Source organism: Spea bombifrons, chromosome 6 (assembly GCF_027358695.1).
Source record: "Spea bombifrons isolate aSpeBom1 chromosome 6, aSpeBom1.2.pri, whole genome shotgun sequence".
Classification (NCBI taxonomy): domain Eukaryota; kingdom Metazoa; phylum Chordata; class Amphibia; order Anura; family Pelobatidae; genus Spea; species Spea bombifrons.
In genome coordinates, this window is record NC_071092.1 from 9,520,031 (window position 1) to 9,543,762 (window position 23,732).

The 23,732-nt window shown below is 41.7% G+C and overlaps 1 protein-coding gene across 1 annotated transcript in view; it reads right to left on the reverse strand.

The window, feature by feature from the left end:
- The window catches only part of LOC128499926 (contactin-4-like), a 101,501-nt gene extending 80,579 nt beyond the window's left edge, over nucleotides 1-20,922 (reverse strand). Inside the window, exon 1 of the mRNA XM_053468909.1 lies at nucleotides 20,791-20,922. The gene's annotated coding sequence lies outside the window, so the exon portion shown is untranslated. The remainder of the gene's footprint in view (nucleotides 1-20,790) is intronic.
- Nucleotides 20,923-23,732: the final 2,810 nt, after the last annotated feature.

Sequence of the window (23,732 nt, forward strand, 5' to 3'; positions counted from 1 at the left end):
ATAGGATTTGCCTAGAATAGAATGCTAAATAGTCTAAAGTATAACAGCAAAGAAACAAACATAAGAAGTTAAGGCTAGAGGTGGGAATGGAGAATGGGAAAAGATTGATAAGAATTACCTAAGAGAAGGTAAAACAATGAAACAAATGGAAGAGAGAACATACAAGGATGATAGTTTTGTGGGGTCAAGAACCATTGGATGGACAAACACAATACAGAAACAAAGACGTGAATGCTAAGGAGACAGTGACAAAGACCAAAGGGATTTTGGTGAACCTTGCGCCTTGCGTGCCCACATATTAGGTTTCGGGAATCACTGAAAAACAGAATTATTGTAGTTGGCCATTTAACTGTTATTTAAATGACAGAGGCAGAACATTTTATTTAGATACACAGATTTCCCCTGCCAAGAACGCTCTTTAAAGGGAGGTTCTGATAAAAGAACTGTAAGATTTGCTCAGAGATCAAATAGAGGCATGGTGACAGAGGAGTATGAGAGAAAGGGTTAAAGTTGGGATATCCCACACAGTTCTCATGAGAACCTGTGCAGATTTTAAGGCTATCACAGAAGTGCAAGCAAATTAATCAGTGAGTCAGTCATTTGGCATGTAAGCCAGTCGTTTGGCATGCCATTCAGTCATTTGGCATGCGGTTTGGCACATATGTCAATCTTGATGACAGAAATCCTGGTGAGTCTGCAGTGTCATCCTCAACACCTGAAACGCTGAGGCTAAGGACAGCCGTTCAGAAACACAGGGTTACTCTGTTACAAGTGCACGTGCTATGTCTCGGGAACAGGAAGAGAGTTAATCGTCAGAAAGGGACTTGAAGAATGGGTTAAGTAAAAAAGTGAAAGTGGTGCTATTAGGATTACAGAGAATGAAACCAAAATCTCCTTTGCTTAGGATAGACATTGGGGAGAGGGTTTGGGAAGAGATGAGTATGTGGGTTGTAGATCTAGGAAGGATGAAGGAAAGTGGGGTATGGGTTTAGTGTAGAGATGGAGAGATGAAAAACACAGCTACTGAGAAGTCTTCCTGACAGGTTCTAACATAAATAGTTAAACTTTAAATGACTATAGAGAGTAGATCCTTATTTTCATGCCTGAAAATGCCCTCTTTCGGCTAAATACAGCACCATTTAAGGCAAAATGCTATTTGTTTCTAGTGCTAACCTTTGAGAGGCAACTGAACGTCTAGTCACTCATAGGACTGTGTCTGGGACTCCACATACAGGAGACAGAAGCTCCGTGATAGATCAGTGATGTATCATCACAGATTCCAATGCCTCACCATGCAGAAAACCTATAACTCAGACTATGACCTTCAAGCAAAAGCTGCCAAAGACACAGCCCTCTGAAAAAGCACGGCGTGACAGAGCAGGGACAGACGAGTTATAGAGACAGAATCCTGTAATAGAGTAGTGATATATACGGAGCACTGTGATCCGGTAATTTTACAGTGATCTAAATCCTATAACAGAGTAGACATTTAGGAGGTGAGGGGTCCTCTATTAAAGCACTGACAGGTGTAGGATAGCGGTACACTGATGGGTCTTATAACAAGGAAGGAGGTTCTCCTTTAGAGCAGCTATAAGAGTGTCAGTTCCAGAAATTGAGTATTGGTGGGTGGGTATTGGAACAAGTTGATAGGACAATTCTAGACTAAGGAATCAGATGAAAGACCAATGATAGTAACAATTGAAACATTTATATTACTACACTAGGTACATGGAACATATAGGATACAGGGTTCTGTAATAGAGTATTTACTATTAGGAGATGGGTATAGGGTATGATGTTCTATAATAAAGTAGTTATAAGTACAAGTAGTTAACATCATATTGTAGCTACCCTTTATGGACAAAAGTATTGGGACACCTAACCATTGCACCAACATGGACTTTGATGACATTGCATTCTAAATAAATAGACATTAATATGTCATTGAGCTTCCACTCTTCTGGAAAGGCTTTCCACAAGATTGTGGTGTGTTTCTGTGGGAATCTAGTGGAGCATTTGTGAGGTAAGGCACTGAATTCCAGTTCATCCCAAAAGTGTTCAATGAGGTTGAGGTCAGGGCTCTGTGTGCAGCCAGTCAAGTTCTTCCATACCAAACTCATCCCATCATGTCTTTATGGACCTTATGCACTGGGGCAGTCACGCTGGAATAGCAAAGGGCCTTCCCCAAACTGTTCCCACAAAGTTGGAAGCATTGCATTGTCCACATTGTCTTGTTATGTCCCATTCGGCATAAAAGCCATTTTGGACAATCATCAATGCCAACATCAGCGCCTCACAAATACTCTACTGGATGAATTGGGAAAAAGTCCCACAGAAACACTCCACTTTTGTGGAAAGCCTTCCCAGAAGGGGGGAAGCTCAACTACATATGAATGTCTATGTATTTAGAATCCAATGTCATAAAAGTCCCTGTTGGTGTAATGGTCAGGTGTCCCAATACTTTTGTCCATACAGTGTATGTTGACATGTAAAACTAGTTGTAATACAGCAATTTGAGCTGCTACTTTTTCTGCAATTGTATTCCTGTTATGGACTTGTTGAGATGGGTGATCAATCAATGAGCCAATTACCAGAGAGATAGCACCCGAAAAACACATACACATGTCGTGGGACATAAATGGTGTCACCTAACCCTGCAGTATAAAAAGGCACATATACCACTCTGGGTCATAAATCTAAATTTAATGCCTTATTACAAAGAGAAAAGCATACGCAGGCCATTCCTGCACGCATGTAAAACCAGGCAAGTTATAGCTATGTGTAAATCACAACAGAAATATCAGATGAAAAGCCTAATATTATTCTATGCAGCACAGAGCTGGCTCCGGACCAAATCATATGAAAATTAGCCTCGGACATCCCCTCTGAGCGAGATTATCATACAATTCTACCTTCGCACACTGAGATTTTAGGGGCTCTAGAAGTATAAGAGGTTAGAAGAAGCGGGTGAGAGGTCCTTTTTTTGCTTTGGGAAAATTGTCCAGTTTTAGCATATATTTTTTTAAGCACTTTTTTCCCCATCTCCGAAAATTCTTGTTTGAGATAGCCGTTTTACTCTATGTATTTAATTAAAGAACAGCTTGTACCCATCGCGATGTACAGCACAAGTGCTCATGCGCACACCAAGTGCCCAAAACAATGAAATAGAGCACGCTTTGTGACTATTTGATTGAACGAGAATGACACTTTTTAGTAGTCATGACTTCTCACAGCTTAGTGAATATGAAATCAGAGTCTTCCAGCAAAGCCTTTTTAATGATGTTAAAGATGCACTCAGATTTGTTTATTAAACTTTAGATTACAATAAATCAGTGCTAAACTCTTGCTTTGGTTTGCCCCTCAAAGCTGCACAAGGGCCACAGAATAAAAGGTGAATGCAGAAGAAAGGAAACATATGCATGTAAAAATACTTAAAATTCTACTAAATTAATCAAAGATAAAATGAATCATCACGGTAAGGAGATTAAAGAGCAGATGTCAATCTTTCAAACTATTCGACTTCTCAGGGAATCAAAGCTAAGCTATTTACAGTTTAAGTAACACCCCATAAGTATAGCGTGAACCCCACAATTAACCCATGACTTTACATTAGACATCATCCGATTATCTGGCAACCACATGTTATTTTAAATGATCTACGCAGCTTGTTAACATATGTATCCCCCAATTGTACATTATACCACTATATACTTAGTACCTTCTTGTCAACAGAGGTAACAGGGACACCCCCCAGTTCTCCCCAGCAGCTAAAGAGAAAGTATGGAACGACAAGGAGCTGTCCAAACGCAAGAGGTCTGAACGCAGAAAGGGTCATTATTTATTCAGTACAATGTGAATGTGATGGAGAAAGGGAGGGGTAGAGAGAAAGAAATGTGAGCGGCAGATTAAAAGCAAGGTAGGGTAAGAGAAAAAAATAGACAGAATGTGATAGACGGAAATGGAGGCAGGCCCGAGATAGAAAGAAGGAGACAGATGGTAGAAGAAATAAGAGTGAAAGATAGCAAGAGAGGACCTAGGAAAGAAGGCATTTGAGAAACAATGTTAGAAAACTAGTTAAAAGTTAGTAAAGTGACAGTCATAGAGTGAAATAGAACACAAATGGCCAAAAAACAGGATTTTTGGATTTCTCTGTTGTGAATACAGAGGGCTTTAACTGAGTGACCTATGGTTAAGCAGAGCTATTCAGAAACTGTGTCCTGTTTGCAGCATTTAAAGGTCTTTGAGAATGGAGTTCATAGAAGAACATGAACAGAAGGTATTCTGCCACGCCAGACACTATTGTCTAAGAGAAAGAAGGGAGGACACCCAACCATGGAGTCTGGGGCAGAATGACCATGAGGGCTAAAGATGGATACTTGAAAGGACTGGAAGGAACGCGAGAGAAATATTAGCAGGGTGAGCAGGAGGCAAACAGAAGTAAAACAGATTAAGAACATAAGAGCAGAGAAGAAGATGTGTAGAGGCCGGAGCGCAGGGGGAGGACAGAGAGAGATAATGGAGAGGGTGTAAGAAATTATGACCCTCTTACAGGGATATTCTTTTAGGGAATGTGTGACGAATAAAGCACAAATACAAGCGTATAGAAAAATGTATATTGATATTGAATTAGGCTACTGTTACAGGTTATAAAACATATAACATACAGAAAACATTTACCAATAACACAAAACAAAAGGGATACTTAAGCACATTCTTGGGAAACCTCTCTCAGCTCACAGGCTTCTCCCGAACGCCATCTTGCGCAGCTTCGTTCTGAGTCTCCTGACCCAGGACACTTCTGTTGGCTGCGTTCTCCTTTCTCAGACTCCTCTTTCTCCCTTCTTTCTCTCTTACTCTTCTGACTCCGACTCTTCTTTCTCTCAGACTCTTCTGACTATTGCAACCCCTAACTAGTCATCCCAGAATTCCTTGTACCTCCCAGAAAGTGGTTCACCCAACCCCTCTTTCCAGAGATTTCCTGTATGACCCAATTATGGAGGAGACAGGTAGTCTATGCAAACATGCACACAGTTATGTTAAGATACATCGGCTTCAGTTGTCTGACCCCCTGTGGGGTATCCCACCTCTGTTGGAGCCTTTGTTCCAAACCCTTTGTAATGCATTACTATGCAAATTACCTTACATTGTAAAACCAGATATCTCACCTTATAGAAACCCAAATCGTCCCCAAAACATTATGCAATAAATGTAATATCACATTTTAAAGGCACCCTTCATTTCTTACAAGGGCCTCCGACTGCCGATTTGTTTGATCCTTGGCCCAGAGAGGCTGATTAATTGCGGCCTGAAATGAAGCACTTTTATCTCTCACATAATTACAGAGAATTTCTGTGTTATGGGAGACGCCTGTGCACGCAGCGTGTGACCTGCAATACTTCAGCCCTCCGCGTCAACGTCTGCCGAGAACCTTGTACAGGAAAGCTTGGACTAGAGAAGAGACGGAGGGGGTGTGATTCGTACATTAGAATACAAAGCAAATTATTTTGCTACCAAGCATAGACAAAGTGTTTGTTAACATACAACTGACATATTCTGAGCAAAATGTTGCTTCATAACATAACATAACACTAACTTCAGACATACAACATGTTCCAACACAGTGACATAGAGGGGGAGGGGGGCTCAACACAAATGGCAGGGGGCCCCATGATTCTGCATTACACAATTTATATCTATATTGTATGTATGGGGTTATATAACATAGGTATGCTGGATGTGAGTGCAGAGTGTTGTTAGATTTCTGCTGAGATTCCCTATGGGATCAAGCCACATAGCATTCATAGGTCTAGTAACCTCCATGCAACCGGACTCGTGCAGTTTGGTACTACCTATATTGAGGTACATAGCCCACAGCATCTCAGGTGCCTGAATCAGGGCATCTGTGTTGAAGGGGTAAGAGTCCAGGTGTGGTAGGGCCAGTGATCTCCTCAAGTGGCCGATGGTCCTCGTTGCCATAACTGGGAACTTCTGAGCTCCGGCTCCCCAGAGCCTTCCCTTGCGAGACACGGCCAGGATTGCCCACATGTTATGCACATCTGAGCCCAGGCTTGCCACACTGCCTCACAGATATGCCTTATACCCCCTGTATGTCTTATACCCCCCTGATATGCCACTGTGCCCTCTGATATGCCTTATACCCCCTGATATGCCTTACACCCCCAGATATGCCACTCTGCCCCAGATATGCCTTACACCCCCTATAAGCCATAGTGCCCTTTGATATGCCTTATACCTCCTGATATGCCACTGTGCCCTCTGATATGCCTTATACCCCAGATATGCCACTGTGCCCCCCAGATATGCCACTGTATCCCCAGATATGCCTTATACCCCTATATGCCACTGTGCCCCTAATATGCCACTCTGCCCCCCCCCCAGACTAACCCCCTGTGCTCCAGACTCCTTGGTGTCTAGCAGGGGCAGCTGATGAGCGTCTCTGCTGCTGGACAGCACTTTCGCTGGAGCTTCTATGACTGAGCACCGGAAGGTCATGTGACGCCGGTGCTCCATCATAGAAGCCCGAATGGAAGTGCCGGCAGCAGCAGAGGTTGTCTGCGCACATCGCACAGACACCCACCGGCAGCCGGCGAATGTTGTGCAATGGAGAACCGGTAGGTCATGTCACGCTGGTGCTCCATCATAGAAGCCCCGGCGGAAGTGGAGGGCAGTAGCTGAGGATGTCTGCGTGCATAGCACAGAGGCCCATCAGCTGCCAGAGAGGAGGATCCGGGTTCCCTGAAGCACTACGGCGATCGGGATCTTAGTGTTATAGCCCGACCTCTATTTGAGGTCAAATTATAAAACAAGGGGTATTTTTCATATTTTATATTCGATAAAATCGATTCAACTATTCGATAATGAAATTCGTTGGCCACGATTATTATTATCGATTTTATCGATTAGTTGTTGCAGCCCTAGTATCCAGTATTATCGTCTTTCTGACTCCCGGCTTGGAGCCGGTGCAAAGCTTCATCTCTGCACATCGCTGCAGTCTACAAATCTGACAGCATAGTATTATATTCACAAATCACTGTAACAAGCCTCAAGGCATATGCTGTATCGCGATGAAGGATAAAGGTTATTTGACCATCCAAAATTCACCTTTGTTGCAGACCCTCGATTCATAAATTGTCGTCTGTATGACGGCTGCTACACTTGGCTGTGTTATTCAGGCCTAGCCAGTATCTGTGTAAAACAGAAGCCGTGATGTACATCAGGTCAAGAAGGGACATTTATTATTAATGGGATTTCATGTCTCATCAGCGAACGGAGTTCTCTCCTCCACGCCTCACAGACATGCAGGAAATCTCAGCTTCACACTGCTGATTCTTCCAGGGTCCATTTAAACACTAAAATCCCACCCAAAAACAAAACACAGTACGGACGATGTCATATCCCCGCGCTCAGATTCGGTCAGCGTGGGGGGGACAGCGTGAGCGTGGCCTGCTGTATGTGGTCCAGGGAAGTGTCTGGCGGGGCTAACGTTCCTCTGAAAATATGGGAAAAACCGTTACACCTATGGTTTCAACCGAGCTGGGGAGTTACCGGTGACAGCGCTCTCCAAAAACCTAGGAAAGCGGAAGGGATTTCTGACTGCCATGGCAATTTGGCGCCTGGGGTTTGCCGAACCCTGATTTAGGTTACCATAGAAATCCAGTTGTATGCTGTAGGTATCAGTGTTCTAAAACTTGCATCTAAAACAGAACTGTCACTCAACACCTTCCATTACTTGCTCCCTAATTTAAAATAGTGATTGACAACTGTTGTTTAGAAGAGGTGCTGCGTCAGCTGAGATCTTTCATCTAATGCTTCTTCAACTGTCAACTCATTTTGGATGAGTTTTTCTGGTTATATTTTATGTAAATCACATCACACGGAAGCCTTGCATATCTACATCAGCGCGATCATTATGAAGACTAGTTTGAGAATGGAGTCAACTCCTGGGAATGCAGAGCATCAGAAAGATAAATCGGTGAAATACCGTAGTGCTTTTTTTAGCCGCGTACAGTCGAAATCCTGTAGCACCTGATTATGGCTGCTTATTTAAATGCTGGCCAGATGTCAGGATAAGACTCCTGAGTACCACTGAGAGCAAGGGACGTTCAGGAGGTAGGAGAATGCACAGCTGACGTGTAAAGTGCTTGATGGATTTCAGGTTTACAGAGGGAGGTGGCATACTTTTTGTCTAAAGAGGGGTGGTGGGGGTGCTTTGGAAATCAGGTCAGGAGCCAACAGCAGAAGATGATAAATAAACTGTTTTTTCCAGCTGGGTCAAAAGACTAATATAAACTCAAGGTAACATAACTAGGTTGTACGAGGCTGGACCGGCACCTTAAGGCCGGCAGCCACCGGCTGGATACTCACAGACGCATGTTACAGCGCACGGCCATACGTACCCACCTGGGGACCATACTGCAGGACCCGATCTGCGGCTGTAGCACCAGCATAGCTAAATATACAGCCCTACGGCCATCAGCCCCCTGGGAATTTCAATGCTGTGCCAGATGGCCATATGATGGCCATCATATTCTATACAGCTGAAAAAACATAAACATATCTACAATGAGTTTGAGATGCTACATACAGGACCTCTGAGAAGACAAATACCCCCATCCAAAATAAATAACAAACCTAAAGACAATATCTGCTTATTTATAAGAGCTTTGCACCAGAATTATTCAATAGAAATAACCCCAACGTCCACACTGAGAAAAAACGAGGATAACAAAAACCCATGGCTTTATGAAAACGCAGCATCGCAAGTACGCATCCATCATCGTCATCACAAACGCTCAGCTCTTCTTAAAATATACATACATCCCAGTTCTCTCCAGACGCATAGCTCCATATTACACAAACCCGCACCCCTGATCAATACAACCACACAGCTACTTGATGCTCAGACCCCAGGTCCTCATAACCACAGATCAAAAACACAGCACCAATGCACAAATCAAAAATGCAATGTATAATAAAAAGTCGTCCGGATGAATAATACACTATAAAATAGGTAAGTGGCGTAATCGCTATAACAACCAGTGGAATGGTTCAATCAGTGGCTGCTTTGGGGATAACATCACCTTCCAAACATCGCATCAGAATCACTGATACATAACCCCAATTAAATGCATTCTTATTGTAATAATGTAGAATAGTTATTAGCATTCTTGGAAGCTCTCTGGGTTTTGCCCGGAGACTCTGGGTGATGCACCTCTTCTCTGGGTCGCCATGGAGAAACTCTAGGTCGCAGGAGCAACCTTTGTGGCACGCCCCATTCCCTACCTACTTCCCCTTCAACCGCAGCCACGTCTTCCTGTGTGTGGGGCTAGCCCCGCATGCAGTGTCAGCGGGGCGGCCCACCAACATCAGCGGACCACCGCCGACATCACGGTACCACCCACCGATGTAAGCAGTACCTCCTACTCACATCCCAAAAAGGGAGGGCTCCGAGTAGAAAGAGCTTGGATGTTCCCCAGTATGGTTATTAGAACCATTTGGCTGCTATCATTAGCAAATAAATACAATAGAATCTTGGGGATAGGTTATTAAGCGGTTAGTATTTGAAAAGTTTCGGGGTCAGCACATTTACAAAGTTCATAGTTATATGTACTGAATCTCCGATGTAAAAGCTAGCAGGAGTGAGTCATATAAGACGTGTTGGTGGCTTGTTGTGCTGGCTCACTCAGCCTCCACACCCCGGGGCTTAGCGTCAGCCTTTTTTTTTTTTTGCTCTTATGTTAACCTCTCCTACAGGTGCCGAAATATCTGCCTTTTTTCTTGCTCCTCGCTCAATAATGCCTCTAAGGTCTTCTGCTGATTTTTCTCCAGTGCTCCAGCCTGCCCTTTTCTCTATCACTGAATTTTCTACCGATTATTGGCAAAAGGCAGTCTAACTTGAAATTGCTTTGTGTAGAAGTGCATTGCAACCTCCAAGAGTGTAATTTTGTCTATTCGGACTATGAGAAACGATGATAGATTCATTTTTCTCCTTGGTGTCTAGCAGGGGCAGCCGGTGAGCGTCTCTGCTGCTGGACGGCGCTAGCCGGTGAGCCAAACTCTCTGTGTTTCACCTGGAGCCTCCGAGTGAAGCGTAGCTTCTCCAGTTCTCCTAGTTATGGCACTAAATCTCTGGGTCGGGGGAGTACCGTGCAGGCACGCCCACTCTCCGCCCTATTGCACTCCCACCCCATACAAATTTAATGTGTTTGAGCCTAGCCCCAACCACATGTATTGCTAGCCCCGCCCTTTACAAAGCAACTCCCTCCAAAAGGCGGAGCCTGAAAGTTCCCAGGTATGAAAATGATGCCCTTAACCCAGGAGCTGACACTCTACAGCAACACTATCTGATTAACTTAGGAGCCAGGAAAGCGGCACATTCATTGACAACTATAAAAAAAATGTATCCCTAAACCCAAAATGTACTGGAATCCAGCAGCAGCAGTTTTAGGGGCCATGGTTCACTGGATCATGGGCTTTGCCAAGTCCTACCTTAAGAAACTATGGCAACAGTTCCATCACAAACATTAAGACACATACCCCTAACATTTTAGTTGCCCAAATCAGGACCCCTTCCATGGGGGGGCATTGCTAAAAGAGGGGTGGGTTCGAGGAGGACCAACTGCCTACTTTACACGCTCAGTCACCTCTTGGCCCTCTATGTGCCGCAAAGTAGTCACGTAGGATCTGTGATTGAGATCTGTGCAAAAGCAATCAATGTCACAGTTTTCAGAGGATCTCCCTATCGGCCCATAATCCCCACTGTCCCTGAGTGTTTCAAAAACGGGATAGATTGCGTATACGTGTTTTAAACATACTTTGTTCATTTTTATCTCGAGAATAAGTGCAAACAGCACTGCGGTACTACTGCACAAATTAAATCGAGAGATCTAGATGATCATTGTTAAGGCTATATTTAAATATTTATTCTCAAGCAATTTTGCAGACAGCCTATTGTGTGCCAACGTCTGGATTTCATGCTGAGACAGCCCAGAGCAGTGCGCCACCCTGTGGCAAGCAGGATATTACAGGTACGTGTTACACTTCATTACATCATGTCACAGTATAGAGGTTCCAGACCTCAGGGAGATCTCTGAGGCCACCCCTGGTGCTGTATACATCTGTGAATAAAATCTGCTCAGCTTCTAAACTCGTAACATAAGCATATTACAAGCCCCTTGGCTGCAAGAGAAAAACAAGAAAAGACGTTTCATACTGCAGATTTTTCATGTCCTAATAAGTCTGGTGATAAAGATGTGTTTGCTGCCACATTAGTAAGTAAAGTTGGTTTTAGTGTCACATGAATTAAGAAAATCTGAAAACATAATAATTTGCTAATTTATTTCTACTGGGCCATGTGCACCCAATTATGCTATTAAATTGGCAACTTTGGCAATTCAGCTGAATACACAACCCATCACTATCATCCATCAAGTGATGGGTGTTGTATAGCTGCATGCGCTTCTACGATCACCTTCATGGGTCTTTAGGATCAACTTGACTCAAAACTCAAAATGGATCTTTGAAACAAAACAGGTTTGGAACCAGGAGAGACTCAGATACTTTAGATTAGAGGAATAGACTCACTCTGGTCTCAAGTCCCTCTTTTTTCCGCAATATCTCTCTTTGCTAGGAGATCAGAATCTTTGCGGGATCTGAGTGTATCAATCATAGTGTTCTACAGCCCTAAATGCATAGTAATGTGTATAGAAACAGCAGAATTCTTCTTAAGTCTTCTTAATAGGTTAAGTCAAATATGACACCTCAATAAAACAAGTCCCCTGGCCATACAGCCAATACCATGAAGCAAGTGTCTTGAAATGGTCAGAAAGTACAAACGGACTCATCAGTGGCAATTAGAGAGAAAGCAGATATGTGCCCATCAACACTGGATCACACCATCAAAGCCACTGTAAACTAACAAAACTCCAAGGCTCGACTGGGGATTTAAATCGGCCTCTTTAAGGCCACGGCCGATAAATGATGTACGGCCGCTATGCTATTACAGTACGTTACATTTGTGCAGAGTGCAGCCACATGTATCCTGGCCGTGGCCGCAAATTAAAGGACTGGATCTGCCAGCTTTTATGGAACAGCATTGAGAACCACAAAAGTGGTTCCTTAAACATTGCATGTGGAGCAATGTCATGAGAGATCACCAAAATATGCTGAATACCATATCCGCTGGTGGAAAAACTGGTATGTTTAAATCAGGATTCTAAAAAATGGGAATTTGGTAAACTGCTATAGGAAAAAAAATGTAATAAATAAATATATTTTACTGTAGGAAGAGTTTTAAATGAACGCAACCCAATAAAAATGTTATAAATAAATAATTTCACATCTCTCTCAATTTATTCAGACGTAAGTCCCAAGCAGCGCTCTTCTCGAAGCATTTCCATGCTAATCTCTCGATTTCCAGGCCTATCATCTATAGATCACAAAAGCTGCATCATCCATCCCTACACTTCACTTATGAAATGCAGTATCCAGTACCACCAAGTCGCCGGTCAGGGATCTGCACTGCAGGTCATTACAAAACGCAGCTGTGCCCATTGTATTCCTACGGCTATTGTCATATAAAAATGTCAGTGTAGCTGACAGGCTCGGTAAATCTGAACCCTACGGTCCTTATGTTATCCAGGAATCAATTCAATCAGGAAAGGGTTAAAAAAAAGTAGAGTAGAGCCCAGACTGCTAGCCCTGTCCCTGCCATGTGTTAGACGCTAACAAGATTGTCACATTGTCACACACTGGCTTTGCAGGACGCACGTTCTGAATGTCTGCCTCGGGGAAGCAGGGGAGGTTTGTGAAGACATGATTTTCATTACACAATTATTTATCTCCTTACACCGGGCTGGGAGGGAAAGTCATTTTCTGCTTGAGAAAACTTGTGTTTCAATTCTGTGAAACTTTCTCTTTACAACAGGACATCGTTATTAAGGAGAATCAGATTGAAATTAACATGGATGGCTCATAAAAATGATGACCCACAGTAGACTTCGAGCGGCGGATACTCCTTTCTTGACCTAGAAGATCCCATGGGAGAACTTCTGATCCAACCTGCAGAGACATAGACCCATGTCCATTGCTCCGTTGAAAATAAAGACACTTTAAAAGAGGTTCCGATTATTTCTAGACACTCCCATTGGCTTTTTCTGCTTGTTTTCCCAATAAGATAGAAATGATAGACTGTACAACAAAAACCCAACAAAAAGAAGGAGATGTCTTCTGGTGAGTGCGGGCGTCAAGAGTAAGGAATTTTCCAATCAAGCTTGGCAGAGCAAGCAACTTCTAACGTATAGTCGGCTCGATATTTAATATACGTTGAGGGGTTAAGAGCTGAAGAGCTGGTGAGTAAAGTGAAACTGTGAAAAAGGCTAGAGACGCGTCTAAGCCTTGAGCATCCTTAAAGACAGGCGAGGCATGAAACAAAATATTAAGAAAGACAGCCGAATGCTGCGTGTTGAGGGAGACTTGCTGAGGAGTAGGGAGACTGTTTTACACATCACTCAACTCATTATTACTGGGATTCGACAACATTTGGCCACATAGCTTCCATCTTTCTGGGCCACTGCCCGCTGAAGGGGCTCTTGAATGCACATCTCCTATTAAGTATACTGTATAATGTCATGGAGGCCTAACCTCGGGCTAGCTGGAAGTGTTTAGAGTTACATAAAGCTGGGTACAAGCCAAACGAGGACAAATAAAATGTTTTATGGGCCGATATAATTATAAAGTAAGAATTGTCCTTGGGATAACAGGGTGCCACTGAACAAAGGTGCTAAGCTGTCCATCATGAAAGCCCGTAACATAATCTCATAGTAAACAACGAGTAATTATTTTCCCAGAACTCTGCAGATACATCTCAGCATATTCACTATTAATTGAAAGGTCCAGGTCCCATTCAGCTGGTTATTAACCACGAACATTGCAGTTTAGTGCTTTGGAGAGACATCACTTGTAGGCTACATTGCATTCCATTACTGTTTAACTCTTCTGAACGATATATAAAAATATATATATATATATATATATATTTATATATTTAAGTTCAGGGCTTGATTGACCCGGGGAATCTCACCTGTAACCTGAGACCCGGCATTTGCAAAATACCACCTGTGAGTTTCCGGCTATATTCACAACATCTTAAACTCGATATTCCTGAAGTGATTCAACAAAGTACAGAAAGGAGTATATTTCAGAGACGAAAAAGCAAAGGTAGGACAGGAGGTCAAGCGTTAGAAGATGGGAGTGTGACAGGCTCAGAATGTGATTTAATGTGAAAAATGACTACTTCGGAAAAACGGTGGCAGAAATATGAAATAGTCTCCCAAGGGAACATCCTAACAAGGTAAAAAAAAAAAACAAAGTATGTAAGTAAAGACAATGTAATCCAATTGCTAAAATAAATCATTTTGTTTAATGCTTTATTTAAATTAGAACGATCAACAAAGCTTTTTGCATCGTTAAATTAATTTACTGGAACTACCTATTGCGTGTTCTTTTTCAATAAGTGGAATTTTTTTTCATTAAAATGGAGTTTTTTTAGACTAATGGAAACTAGGTTCTGTGGCAAAAGGTGGCAGGATTATAACACCAACCAATTTACTGCCTAAATGTTAATTCACCTTCCTCTTCCCTAGGTTGTCTGAACCAGAAAAAAAACACACTTCACAAATGTGGCAAGATAACTAATGTGGACTAATCTTCTACATCTTTATATATAAAGTGGTTTTCTAAAACATACATGTGACAGAATGACCTGTCATACAGGGCCCCATGCACTATATGGACAAAAATATTAGGACACCTGGCAACAGGGACCTTGATGACTTTGCATTCTAAATACATAGACATTAATATGTAGTTGGTCCCTCTTTACAGCAGTAACGGCTTCCACTCTTCTGGGAAGGCTTTCCACAAGATATTGGAGAGTCTCTCTGGGATTTTTTTCCCATTCATCCAGTAGAGTATTTGCGAGGTCAGGCATCGATGGACAAGAAGGCCCAACTCGCAATGCCTGTTCCAGTTCATCCCAAAGATGTTGGATGGTGTTGAGGTCAGGACTCTGTGCTGCCGGTCAAGTTCTTCCACACCAAACTCATCCAACCATGTCTTTATGGACCTTGCTTTGTGCACCAGGGCTGTCATGCTTGAATACAAAATAACCTTCCCCAAACTGTTCCCACAAAGTTGAAAGCATAGCATTGTCCAAAATGCCGTGGTATGTCCCCTTCAGAAACACTCCAGGATCTTCCAGAAGAGTGGAAGCTGTCATAGCTGCAAAGGGGGGACCAACTACAACTATGTATTTAGAATGCAATGTTATAAAAATCCTTGGTGTAATGGTCATGTCTCCTAATCCATTTGTCTATATAGTGTATATACTGCCTATTTTAATCTGTAAACACTGTTGCATAAAGTTATTTAATGCACTGAACTGCAAAATGTAGGAATTTGCAAAATTAACTGCTTTGCTGTAATTAAAACTTTTTAGCTGTAAATTATTACTCTGCGTAATTAAAACTTTTGAGCAGGAAACTATTACTCTGATCTCCAAAGGAAGCAGGTATCTCACTCTGCTTGCCATGGCTGAGAAGTTACACACGGGTTGATAAAATTCAGAGGAAATACAGTTCATACTTTTAGTGTTTATCATCCAAAAAGAAACGTTTTTTTTACAGCAGATCTGATTAGCCATCAAATATAAGTATATTGCTGGTTGCCCAGGAAGGACAACTCTTTTACTCAACATCCCACCATACTCCACAAAAAATCATGGCAGTGTCATAAAAACATGTCTGTCCAATGATGTCCATCTATTAGAACAAACTATAGGACTAATTCCTTATTTTACTCTCAACTCATAACCTTGTTCCCACACTTGACCTTCTAAGGCTGCCAGAACCAATCGCTTTCTATAAAAAGAAGTAACTTAATCGGCAGGAATTGCCTGCAAATCAAGAGAATTTACATTGGCTGCTCTATTAGTATATGCCAGGATTCCATGTTTTTAGGCCAAAAAGCTTTGATTGGCCTCCTAGAAAACCATAGTTGGGTAGCACCCCTAGATAATAGGGGAAGGGGCTTCGTTAATATAAATATATTGTTCATTTTAATCTATAATATAATTACATTGATTTGTCAAACAAAGTTAGAGCTAAGGTAGGACTTGGGAAAATGACAGATCCTTTATAATAAGAAGCCATTTAATCGCGATTTGATATCAGGAATATGACACTGGAAACATTCTCTATGCCCTCCTCACACAATGGACACCTTGCAAGCAACTATGTTTCCATTATTTTCACTTTTGTAGCCTGAAATTGTCCAGAAATAATAACACATAGAATGATAAAGCAACTCCTATGGAATGGGCAGGAAATGAAGACTATAAAGTAGAAGCGTATTTATAGGCAAGTAACATTTGTGCTCTTCCTAGACAATTTTATTGTTCCCTGGACGGGTAAATCCCAATAATGTTTTTCCGAACTTAAATTCTGGAATAGCCAATGTATACAATAGCCAAATATCAATTTCACAGCTGGTGGCAAATGTCTATGTAAACAAAACCGTGTTTCTTGACTGGTGACTACACCAAGCGCCGGCGGCGTGCATTGAGCAAGACTCTGAATGTAGAGAGAGAGAAGTTGGTAATTTCTCACCAATTAGTAAATTGCTCCTTGTGAGAATAAGGAGGAATATAGTTAGCCAATTAATAAAGGTTGGATTTTGGGAAGTGGAGGATATCAGTGGCAGATAAGCATATTTTGATTCATATAGGGTCAAGATGCATACTGATCTCCCTATGGTAAGCGTGAATGAACAGGTATGTAGACCACAGGATTCAAAGTCTTTGTATCCTAAATTCCTAACCATTGCATTGCTTAGAATGAAGGAAGTGAGAAGACTAGTGATTCTTACAGGGAGATCTAAGGGTCTAAGTGAGTTTATACTCAGGCTTGTTTAGCTCCCAATGGTCCATCTTTTCTCAGCAATTGGCTGCCCCACTTGAAAAGACAAACAAATTATGAACCTGGCAAAAAATAAGTTCTATACACTCAGTCCCTGGCACTGTTTGCCGGATCCTCCAGTGGAGCAGAGATGCTATGTCTATAAATACACCAGAGTCTGCCTTGTAACAGGTAGGCACCCTGACACTGTGTCAAATAAATTCTGAGTGTTGTGCTGCAAGGAACATTAACACTTTGCTGAACTAACATTCTACATCAGACAATTCCCTACACACGTGGAATCCAGCGTGCTCAGGAAGCACAGACCTTCCCCATGACCCTTCACATTAATCAGGTTTTCTGGATACAAACTCTAAAAGGTACAGGACCCACTCTTATACAGAGTCTGTATAAATACGAACTTTAAACAGGGCTTTATATTTGCCTACAATCACCTCCAACATGGGGAAACATAACCAATGTTCCCTGCAGTCTAACTATTTGACCCACTGTGTCTCTTTGAGACAGTCCCAAATTATAGCATTCTCTGTCTCTTTTAGTGGCAGTCTAAGCACTCAGCTAGCTATCTGTCTCTTATAGTGAAAGTCAGCATAGTGGCATCAGTCTTTGTGACAGTCCACAGCACTCCCTCTACATGACAGTCTAACTAGTCAACCCTCTGTTTCCTATTGAGACAGTCTCTTTTCCTACAACCGTAGTATTTCTACCTCTGTGCATAACAGTCAAAAAAAAACAACTCTTGTCTGTGGCAGTCAAACTAGTTAACCCTGTATATCTGTATGACAGTTTGCAACAACAGTAATGTCTGACTCTTGATGAGGAGGTCTAACTTCTCTGTGTGAGTCAACTCATTCAGTATTCTGTTTGTCTGTGTAACTGTTTACCTGTTCAACCATCTGTCTCCCTGCGTGACAGTCTAATCATTCAACCATGTCTCTTTGTGTGACAGTCTAATCATTCAACGATCTTTCTCTTTGTTTGACAGTCTACTCATTCAACCTTCTCTTTCTGTGTTACAGTCTGCAACTAGAATACTATCTATAGGGGACTAAATATTAAACCCTTACTTTCTCTTTAGGTGACACTCTAATCAACAAACCCCAATTGTCTGTTTAATTCACCCTTATCTTCCTACATAAATATGCACCACGCACCTTCAAGGCCCATCCAACACACATTCCCCGAGAATAAGTTTGTAGAAACCCTAGTGGCTGTATGCGGAATTACACGTAAAACGCACACAGATGCTGTGGTCATTGGCCCAAAATCTTTAAATCAGAGCAACTCTAGGGGCAACTGCCTCCATGCCAGATCTCATGTGACTGCAACAGTCTGAGGCTATAGGAATCTCTATGCCTTTGTAACAGGCAGATACACATAAATTAAAATAATAAATTATTAGCTGATCCAAGCCAGAGGCTGATACATCTCTCCTTAGTCGTTCAAGAAACCAGCAAGCAAACAAATGAACATCAGAGATTTCTGCGTATTTACGTCTTTGCCCGAGCTTCACTTAAAGAATTCAGCTCACACAGGGTCATATATTAATTTAAATGACATGCTAGAATTATAATAAACAAGACGCACGACTAATTTCAGACATTGAGCGGATGATAAGAATTTCAGACATCGAGCGGATGATAAAAAAAAAAATGTACTCGGCATGGTCTAATCATGATATGTATAAAAAAACCCAATATTTTTTTATGGTCATATAAAATGAATGAAGTATTTCAATAACACGTAAAAAATATAATTGATAAGGAATCATGTGCATTTGATTTGGGAATCACATATAATAAATGATGTGTTCCAGAACATATTTAGTGCATGTCATATAAAATTATTATTATTATGAAAGCCAGATTTTGTGTAAAGGGTATTAGTGGCTTTATTCTGATCCACAGAAGGCAGTGAAAATTTCCAAAAATGTACAAAAGTCAGTGTATTGGATCTACTTAGTGGATGAGCTCGTAGATTATTTCAGCTACTGTGTAAAATGTATATAAGAGTTGGTACGGCTTATTTTAATTGCGCGTGTGACTTTTTAATACTGAAGGGGACAACACCCAAAGGGGTGATTTGAGTCCCCCCATATCATTACACAGTGGCAGTACAAGCTAAGTTGTTTCATTTAAATCACGCAAACTAGACAATGTCATGAAATAAGAATGCTTTTTGGCAGTATGCTTTTTTTTTCAAATGGAAGGCCAGACGTCTTTCCTACATACCCCATTCCGTCCAGAAGGGGTAGAATATGGCTAAATTGGGACTTACATTTCCAAAGAAGGGTGAAACGAGTATAGAACTGGGTGAGAGTATCAGACCCTCTTGCCTTCTCAATCTACTTCTGGCAGCCAAGGCAAGTGGCCAGTTTGACCTGAATGGTGGCTACCAGAGAAACCATTTGCAAATGATGCTCATTGGTCCACAACAAGTCCTGGTTTGCCATTGCTAATGTCCTAGTGATATCCCTCTGCAAACCAGAAACACACAAGGAAGCCGGCACATGTGTTCCGGGATTCTTCTATATTCCTGGCTCCTTCACCTTGTCTAGTCCTAATGGTATTTGCCCCTATCATACAAAACTTCCCTGCTCTTTTTTTGTCATCATTTTCTAACATGAAACAAATGCAAAAAAAACAAAAAACTTAATGTACACTGAACAGAGAACCTTCAGATCTTACATCAATATCACATCGCTATTTCTTATGTGCAGGAACCCAATACACTGTAAGATAAGAAAAACCAAAACACTTAGCTCTTGTCCTGCTAAAGCATGGCATGAAGGGGTTAACGAAGCTAACTATAAAACAGTAATTCAACACACGCAGAAATCACATTAAAAAAGTCAAATGAGAACAGAACATAGGAACTTTCCATCAACAAATAAATAAATAAAATCAACACGGGTCTCAGGAAACGAAGCCTTCATTACTTGATTATACGGCGCAATGTCTGCAATACCAATCATATCTATGCGGGGGCAAATAGTGTAGCACCTGGGAAAAGTTACCCCTTTTTTGTTTTCTTTTGTTTTAGGCTATCCTAAATTGGCAGACAGTATGAAACAGATTATAAGTAAGAGGATCTGGGCTATTTTTAAAACAATACATCTCCGATATCAGAACAATTACAGCACAGGATACAAAGCACTTCAATTACCATCAATCCAGTCCATTGATAAGCAATAAAGCTGATAGATAGAGATGGCGCCAATTTATAGCGCAATATAATTGGCTTCTACTACCTGTGCAATATATACAGTCAAATGATAGATTGGAGTTATTGGAATAAACATAAGGGATACAGTAACTCATTAATCAGATCTATCTATCTATCTATCTATCTATTATCTATCTATCTATCTATCTATCTATCTATCTATCTATCTATCTATCATCTATCTATCTATCTATCTATCTATCTATCATTCTTCAATATTCAAAGTTTGATCAGACATCTGAATGAAAGAGATAATAGAACTAGACAGATAAATAGATAGATAGATAGATAGATAGATAGATAGATAGATAGATAGATAGATAGAGACAGAAAGAGAGAGAGAGAGAGAGAGAGGAGAGAGACAGAGAGGAGAGAGAGGGGCAAACATTCTGTTTCACTATTTAAGCCCCCTAAATAATTAGAATAAGCACATGTGAAACCCACTGAACTCAGCATTTAAGAGGTTAAAGAATGCCCGTCTACGGTGTATCTGCCCCCTCCTGCTGGCACCTGACCAGGACCTGCAGCTCCGTGCCATTGTTCGGAGGGTCTGATCGACCGGCGGCCTCACCTGCAGTGTGCGACACCCGGGATCCCCAGTCGGTTGTGGGCATGTGAAGCGCACGGCTCCGGATGCTGCACGGCACGGAGATTCAGCCGGGCACGGAGCTCCTGGGACGCCGCCGGGACCGGGCACAGAACTGGGGGAGCCGGACTGGGCACGAACATTGAACGTCAGCGGGTTAGGGACCTGGTGATGAGCGAGAAAATCCCTCCTCTTAGAGTAGACAGGAGGGAGGTGAGACGGAGAGGGTGGGAGAGGATGGGGGGGAGCGGAGAGGTGGGGTGAGGAGAGGCAGCATCGCAGGGGGCGCCTCACTCATCATTCCTGGAAATGGTTCGGAGGTCAAAAGAGTGGGCAGAAAAGCGGCATGGGGGCAATCTCTGGGCATAGCTCCCAAAAGTCCCTATTTTGTGACCCAAAAACCCGTTCTTCCTCCCCAGGATGTTTGCTGGGTCTGAGTGTATCGCAATGTTCTTAGAGTAACAATACTGTGTGTATAAACAGAGAAAATGTGTTTATAAACTAAATTGTGTAAATAAAAACATTCTTCAAAATACCCAAAACAGTTATAGAAGTGGTGGTCAGCAGGTCACAAAGTCACTTTTATAATGGCTTTCTCCTCTACCCATCCCTACAGGCACATTCACTAAACCAGTAGTGTCCTTCTGGCCAGGCCTGCCATCAGGGGGGGGGGTTAGGGGACCTTGGGGCATTACCACGGGGTGTGACAAGGTGGTTCATATTGAGTCCAGAAATGTCTGCCGGTGGCCCTACTTATGGCCTTTTCGGGAACGAAATGCTTTGTGGAGAATTATGGAGGGTTAATCAGACGTCTCTAATACCAATTCTCATGGAAACCTTGGCTTGTCATTATTTAAAGATACACCTAAGCGAGTCACCTGTATTCAAGCAGGGATATCATATTGGTAGCAAAATTGCCAACGTAGAGTCTTAACTATGATCACAGCAGTGTGGAAAGGGACCCTAAGACCCCTGAAATTGGGGCAAAATCCCTTGGATTTTGGAGCACTGGGAGGAGAGACAGAAATCTTTGTAATGTAAATCATGCCCTGTGTACGTATGGCTTAGAACGCTACACTATGCTATTTACCCCTGATAATATGTAATATGTTCCTCCCCCCTGTGTGATAATAATGCCTGTGGGAGACAATGTCATGGATACAAGATGTGTCTAACATGTAATAACGCTCCCCAAAGTCTTATTTATCTCACAAGAATACACAACATGCCAATCCAAACAGCAGGAGACTGTGTGCCTGAAACACTTTACGTAGAAATGTTCATTATCATTGATTAAAATATATAAGGAGATGTTTCTGCGTGTTTCAAAGTCACATTCCCAGGGGCTACGTATTAAATTCACTACAAACCTACAAAAGAAATCCCCCCTTCCTCCCAAAAATAACATTATCACTACAGTCATTTAAAATAAAAAATAATAATTTGCAGGTAAATTATTTTTCAAGGCGGGTGTATTATAAAAATATTGTTACAACGCAGACCTTGCTTAACCCCTTAAGGACAATGGGCAGTCCCTAAACCCATTGAAAACAATGCATTTTGAGCCCGTACATGTACAGGCTTTGTCATTAAGGGGTTAAACGCCCCCTTATTGTTCCCAGAAAACCAGTGCAGCAAGATAAAGTCTTAGTAGTTTTATCTTGTAGCTCGCAAACATGAGATCTGTGAACATATGTTACGTGTAATCATTAGACAAAAAACGTGTGGCTTTTAAAAGCAAGTGTTGCTGATCACATTAAATACTATATTTAATGTGTTATTTTAAAAATGTTGTGATTCCGGTAAAAAAACAAAAAACTAATGAGACCTGCCTATGAAGCTGCATTCTGATCATGTGATCGAAAGAGAACGGATATCAATCAGAGGGGAAAAAGTACGGATAATTCTCCCCTGTGGGTTCCTGCTGTCTAGGCGCTCAGAACGGGTAGTGTTAATTTAACATAATGTTGAAACAGCCTGAAAAGTCACAATAACATACCTCCCACGTGTCCCTCTTTAGGAGGGACAGTCCCTCTTTTGGCCTTAAATCCCCCATCCCTCCCTATAGATACCATTATTTTGAACATACCATAACGTACTATAAAATATGGTGTAATATATAAAAGCTAATGAAAAAAACCTGTTAAATAAATTCTAATATTGTCTATAATCGTGTGCTGACTATTAGATCCCTCCCAAGTGCCCTTCATTTAGCAAGACAGTCCCTACATGGGATCAATATATCCCTGTAAGTTTTTCCTCTCCTGCTGTCACTGTTTTTAGGAGCTCAGGATGTTTGGTGGAAAAAAAAGTCATTATAAATAAAATATAAACAGCAGAACAATTAAATTGTCTAAATCTCAGAAATATGGCCATTGTGAAGCAGAGAATGATAAAAAGTGATAAAAAATATACAATAATACACATCAGGAGAAAAGAGCCCTGCTTCTGTGAGCTCATGATCAAGACGTTATCATGTGGAAATGCGAATGAACTACTACAATGTATAATTCATTTACATACAGGGGAATTTACACTATTTGTAGGTGTGAGACTCATTTTAACGAATTTCACTTTTTATTAAGGGTTCATATATCGCTTTCCATCATTTTTCTGTTCTCTTATTTAAGCTGCACTGTTTTTCTGCCCTAATACTAATGTGTAAATCAGATGTACATCTGCATTTGATCCATCCCTCTTGACTAATTAAAAGGAAACAGTCGTACCTCGTGGGGCAAATTTAAACACGCCATCTGCGTTAGTTTGATTAATAATGAAGTCACTAAAATGTATTCATGCTAGGAAACTGCCATCGACCTTAGGAATTCAGGAGTACGTTGGCAACCCCATGGATAATTCTTGCATTTGGGCGGCGCCGGAGAGGGGATGCTTGCTGGTCCTAGCACTTTAAGGCCAGCGGTTGCCAA